This window comes from Pteropus alecto, unplaced genomic scaffold (assembly GCF_000325575.1).
Source record: "Pteropus alecto unplaced genomic scaffold, ASM32557v1 scaffold98, whole genome shotgun sequence".
NCBI lineage: Eukaryota > Metazoa > Chordata > Mammalia > Chiroptera > Pteropodidae > Pteropus > Pteropus alecto.
In genome coordinates this window covers 23,304,383-23,311,008 of record NW_006443570.1, presented here as the reverse complement: position 1 = coordinate 23,311,008, position 6,626 = coordinate 23,304,383, and the positions used below count along the sequence as shown (strand labels likewise).

General features: G+C 36.5%; 1 pseudogene; it reads left to right on the top strand.

Annotated features, from left to right (window-relative positions):
- Positions 1-2,590: 2,590 nt before the first annotated feature.
- LOC102884554 lies at positions 2,591-3,587 on the top strand (annotated as a pseudogene).
- The last annotated feature ends 3,039 nt before the right edge of the window (positions 3,588-6,626 follow it).

Below are 6,626 nucleotides of genomic sequence, written 5' to 3'. Positions count from 1 at the left end.
TTCTAGAATTAAAAAAAAAGAATATCTGAAATTAAGAACTCAGTGGATGTGTTTAACAGCACACTGGACATAGAAGGATATAGGATTAATAAACTAGAAGACATGTCAATATAAATTATCCAAACTGAATCGAAAAATTCAAGGAAACAAAAAACAGATGAGATCATAAGAAAGATATGGAACATGCACAGAAGGTCTAACACATGTATTACTAGAATGCAAAAAGGACAGAAGAAAGAAAATAGAAAAGGAAAAGATAACCAAATATTTTCAAAACCAAGAAAATTACATGAAACTACAAATTTAGGTTGTTCAGGAAATGTCAAGTTGTATAAATTCAAACAAATCTAAGCATATAAGAGTAAACTTCTTAAAACCAAATACAAAGAAAAAATTTTAAAAGCAGTCAGAGGCGAGGGTGGGAGAACATTATCTTCAAAAAAATAGCAATTAGAATAGAAGCTAACTTCATAAGAGAAATGATGGAAACCAAAAGACATTATAGTGCCATCATTTTAAAAAAATTTATTAAAGTTCCAGAGGGAAAGGGGGGAGGAAAAGAGGTAGATAAGGGTAAAGGGGTTCAAATATAAAGTTACAGAAGGAAATGACTATGGGTGGTAAACATACAATGCAATATATACATGATGTATTACTGAACTGTACACTTGAATCCTATATAATTTTATTAACCAATGTCACCTCAATAAATTTAATTAAAAAGTAATATAGTTGGCACATACTATTATGCTAGTTTCAGGTATACAACATAGTAATTCAACATTAATAAACCTTCTAATGTGATCATCATTTTAAATCTAGTAACCAACAATCACCATGCAAAATTATTACCAAGGCTTGCATGATCTGGTCACTGCTTACTGCACGATCTCATATCCCATTGATATCCTCTTCACCCAGTCATACTGGCCCCCATTTTGTTCCCAAAACACAAGACCTTTCCCATCTCAGAGCCTTTGCACATATAGTTATTTTTCAGAAATGCTCTTTACCCAGGGCTTGACAAGACTGGCTTTTTAGGTCCTTCAAGTCTCAACTAAAAAGCAGTGGTTAACTGTCTCTACATGGTAGAATTCGATATGATTTATTTATACTTCATTTTTTGGATTAATATTTTATTATATATATGTTAAGTTTCAAAAGGAAAAAGACAAGTTATGTTATTTTTTCAACTTTATTGAAGTATAATTGACATAAAATTCTAAGTTATTTAAACTATACCTTACAATAAATTATTTTAATCTTTAGTAAATTTGAAATGTGTTTGGTAAGATACAAAACATTGATCTAAATTTTCTCCAAAAATAATTGACAGTTGTCCCCATGCCATTCAGTGCAAAATGCAAACTTTACCTATTATCATAATATTCCACACAATCCCAATGTAGTTGGCTCTGTTTCTGAAGTTCCTGTTCAGTTTTATTGACCTGTTCAGTCCAGCACCAGTACCACACTGTGTTAGAATCCTTTATATTTGACAGAGGAAGTGTCTCCTTGTTATTCGTTTTCAACATTTTCCTAGGTTATTTTCATGCTTATTTTTAGATAAAATTTAGATTAGCTTTTGTTTCTTAGAATTTTGAATAGGTTAATAGTAGAACATGCTCCTTTGCAATATTTTATCTTTTTATTTGGAATTTTGATATGTCTATTCATTTATTAAATTTTTACTCTATGCTTCTCTGGAGAATCTGAAGATCCTGCCTGACTGTTGTTAACATACTAATGAATAGATTTGTTAATAATGTGAATGGAATTGTTTCACATTATATTTTAACCTTATTATTCCTTATTATTGTTTACATATAATAATAGTCGATATTTGTTGAGTGCTCACTGCATACAAGTTCTTTGTGTTAAGCACCTTATTACTTAATTTTATCCATACCTGACTCATTTTTCAAATAAAGAAAGTCTTCAAGAGCTCTGATAACTTGCCTGAGGTTTCACAACTAGTGAGTAGCAGCACTCACACTTGAATTCTAGTGTTTGGACAGCACAATCTTAATCACTCACTATATGGCCTACTGAGAGCAATATTAGCATGGGTGTAAATTGGCTACTTTACTGAAATCTCTTTTAATTCCTAATGGCATTTCAGTTGATTGTCTTGGGTTAGATCATTTGATCAGCAAATGATAATTTTTTCTTTTCCCTTCTAATATTTTTATTTTTCCCCTTTGTCCAATAGCACAATATCCATTTCTTATAATGCATATACCATTTTAAATATTTAAAATCTATACAATATCATAATATAACATACTAATCTGTAAGCACTTCAAGAGTATTGGAAGATGAGAGGATTTAAAATAAAACACAGGCATTATTTCTATAATATTGAGTATGCCAGATTAAAAGTTGCTGGAATAATTAAAGTGAAGACAGATTTTCCATGTAATGCTTTTATATCAGTTGTTACTTTGTTGCTTATGTAAAAAGATATATATTTTTTTTTTATATATAATTTACTTAGTTTTAATGCTAAGAAAATAGCTGACTACTTATCTGAATGTCCTTATTCAACTGAGTGCACTTAATAAATGTTTGTTGGTGCTAATGATGCAGACAGTGGGGAAATGGATGGAGGCAACCAGAGTAGGATCTCCAAGTTCCTGCTCCCAGGGACCTCAGAGAGTCCTGAAGACCAGAGGGTCCTGTTTTAAATGTTCCTGTCCATGTACCTGGTCACAGTGGTGGGAAATGTCTCCATCATCCTGGCCATCGGCTCTGACTCATGCTTGCACACTCCCGTGTACTTCTTCTTGACCAATTTCTCCTTCACTAACCTCTTATTTGTCCTCAAGACATTGGTGAACCTTCAGTCCCAGAACAAAGCCATCTCTTATGTGGGGTGTCTGATGCAGCTCTACTTCCTTGTCTCCTTGGTGACCCTGGATAACTTCATCTTGGCAATAAAGCATATGACCATTATGTGGCCATCTGCTATGCCCTCCACTATGTCACAGCCATGAGCCCTGGGCTCTATATTTTGCTGCTCTCCTTCTGTTGGGTGATTTCCTCATGACCAGAGTAACCTTCTGTGGGTCCCAGAAGATCCACTACATCTTCTATGAGATAAATGTCCTGCTGAGTCTTGTATGTTCCAACACCCAAGTCATTAACACGGTGCAGATTATCCCAGGCTGTTTATTCTTCTTCACCCCCTTAGGGATCATTATTATGTCCTATGTCTGGATTGTCAAAGCCATCCTCCGAATACAATCAGCCTCTAGCAAGTACAAAGCCTTCTCCACCTGTGCCTCTCATTTGGCTGTGGTCTTCCTCTTCTATGGGACCCTTTGTATGGTATATCTGAAGCCCCTCCATACCTACTCCATGAAGGACTCTGTAGCCACAGTGATGTATGCTGTGGTCACCCCCATGATGAACCCTTTCTAGCCTAAGGAACAAGGACATACATGGGGCTCTGGGAACACTCTTCCTAGGAAAGGCTTCCTGGAGAGGTTGATGTGAGGGTAATTTTGGAAAAGGCATTAAAGTAAAGACTAGGCATTTCTTCCACCATGTGCAAAGTATTACCCTATGGGGGACACAGGAGTGATTAGGACATAGCTCCAGCTTAGAATGAGCTCATATATCTGCAATGAAGAAAAGACATGTATGTGTAACCCAAAGGCCCCCAGACCTCACAAGCTATGGCAATAAATAAGGTCACACTAACACTAATACTAGAAGTTTGCAGGATCAAATCCTTCGACTTGCCTGACACAGGACCTCAGTCCCAGCCTTATCCAGATACATCCAGTTATAGCCTCAGGACGTCACTTGTGTCCTCTAACACACATCCACTCATGTTTCTGAACTCTGGCCTTCTCTGAACTGCCTATAAGCTATTTACAGAAGACTCTTTGTGCTACCCGCAGTGAAGGTGTCCTGGGTGAGGCCTCCCCTTGCCTGAGGCACTGCCAGGTGGAGCTCCCTGCTTCAGTACTGACCCACAGTGCCCCTGAACACAGACCCTGTGGTTTAGACAAAAATAGCAAAAAGATTCCTCTCCTTTGCTCTGGGTTGACTTTCATTTCTTGAGTTCCAAAGCAATACTGCCTCTCTTGACTTTTTCCTGCATTCTTTTTCTCTGAAAGATGTCAGTCTTCTTCCTCGGGAAGTCTATCCTGTCTTTCATTTATGTGGCTTCTCACTTCCCATCTCTTCTTCATGCAACAACTCCACCCTTCTCTCTAAAGAAAACTCTCAAGCATATCAACACAAATTCATAAACAGGAGCAGTGGTGAAGGCCATAGAAGAAGAGGAGGTGTTTCCTGCATTCTTTTTCTCTGAAAGATGGCAGTCTTCTTCCTCGGGAAGTCTATCCTGTCTTTCATTTATGTGGCTTCTCACTTCCCATCTCTTCTTCATGCAACAACTCCACCCTTCTCTCTAAAGAAAACTCTCAAGCATATCAACACAAATTCATAAACAGGAGCAGTGGTGAAGGCCATAGAAGAGGAGGTAATTGTGAGACCCAATCTCTACTTAGGTTCAACCTGCCTTGTGAAAATGCAATAAATAGAAAGTGAATAGTAACTGATAAGATGGTTAGTCACGGGGTTGTGGCGGTTTGAAAGAAAGAGCAATCCTTTAGAGATCAATCAGCAGAGCCAGCATTTGACCTTGATTTTGACAGGTAGAGTTGAACTGATTTGATGTTCATTCAGTCATTCATCAATTCACTCAACTGATGATTGCCGAATGTCCAGTAGGGGCCTCAAATTGCATTACAAACATGAATAAGGATCTCAAACTCTACTGAGGGAAGTAGACAAAACTATAGTAAATATAAATAGATCTAACTCTTCAGTTAATAGGCAACGTTTAACAGATTAATTTAAAAATTAAATACAGATATATGTATTTGAGAGACACACTGAAAATGTAAGAATACATAAAACTTGAAAGAATAGAAACAGACATGTTTAGAAAATACTCATCAAAAGAAAACTGAGTATATTTTTTTGAATTATTTTGTTTTCTTCAGATAAATACCCAGAAGTGGAATTGCTGAGTTGCGTGGTAGTTCTATTTTTTAATTTTTTGAGGAATCTCCATACTGTTTTTCATAGTGGATGCACCAATTTACAATCCCAGTAGTTCACAAGGGTTATCTTTTCTCTACATCCTCGCCAATGCTTGTTATTCATTGACTTTTCGATGATAGCCACTCTGACATGTGTGAGGTGATATCTCATTATGGTTTTAATTTGCATTTCTCTGGTGATTAGTGATGTTGAGCATCTTTTCATATGTTTGCTGGCCATCTGTATGTCTTCTTTGGAGAAAAGTCTACATAGGTCCTCTGCACATTTTTTAATTGGATTATTTGTTTTGGGGGGATGCTGAGTTGTATGAATGCCTTATTTTTTTGGATATGAACCCCTTATTGAATATATCATTTGTAAATATCTTCTCTCATCAAGCAGGTTTTCTTTTCATTTTGTTGATGGTTTCCTGCACTATGTAGAAGCTTTTTAGCTTCATGTAGTGCTATTTGTTTACTTTTGCTTTTTTTGCCCTTGCCCTAGGAAACATATCCAAAAAGATACTGCTAAAACTGATGTCAAAGAGTTTATTGCCTATGTTTTCTTCTAGGAGTTTTAGGTCTATGGTTTCAGATCTTACATTTAAGTCTCGAACTCATTTTGAGTTTATTTTTGCATATGGTGTAAGAAACTGGTCCATATTTTTTTTTTTTAACCTGTGTCTATCCAGTTTGCCCAACACCATTTATTGAAGGGATTATCATTTCCCTATTTTATATTCTTGCCTCTCTTGTCATAGATTAATTGGGGGGGTCTCAATGTTTTTAAAGCCCAACCCTTCCCAACCTGCAAGGTCACGTTCCAGGACTGAACCCAGCCTATTGCCCCTTATACAACTAGCTGCCGGTGTCCTCTAAGATCTACTCTCCAGCCTCTCAAGCTTTCATCAGCCTTCTCTTCTTCAGAAACCATGTCTAGCAAATCCACCATGAGGATCCAAAGCAGCAGCCACCATGGCTTCAGTGCCAGCTAAGCCAGAGTGCCTGGGGTCTACGGCTCTAGCTTCAAAAACATTTGTGCCCTGATCCAGGAGCAGTTTTTATTTGAAGTAACAACTGACTGATAAACAATGGCTATTCAGACTTAAGTGCTTGGCAGATAGTCTCAAAAACAAAGGAAGTGAGCTTATCTCTGTTAGGATAACAACTGACAGCATCCATTGCTGGTAATATTTGAGCTTTCAAGCAAATAATAGAATTTTAGAAAACTTGTATCCAGCATGATGAGCTTTACAGCTTCCTAATACTTTAAACCTTTTCTGATCAGACCAGTGACGATGATGATGATGATATATATACATATATACACATATATATTCAACAACATATAATGAAATATATCAACAATATATAATAAAATGTTCTAACATTTGGAAGTTATGCATAACTCAGATAACTCAGTGAGCCAATATTTTCCAAATAAGCAATGCATTATGTAACAAAGTCACACATGGGTGAAAGATCAATTCAAAATGCAAGAAAGACCAAAGGATTTTAATGTAAAAAGGTCACTAATATGGTATCAGATTCCACATTGGTACTGAC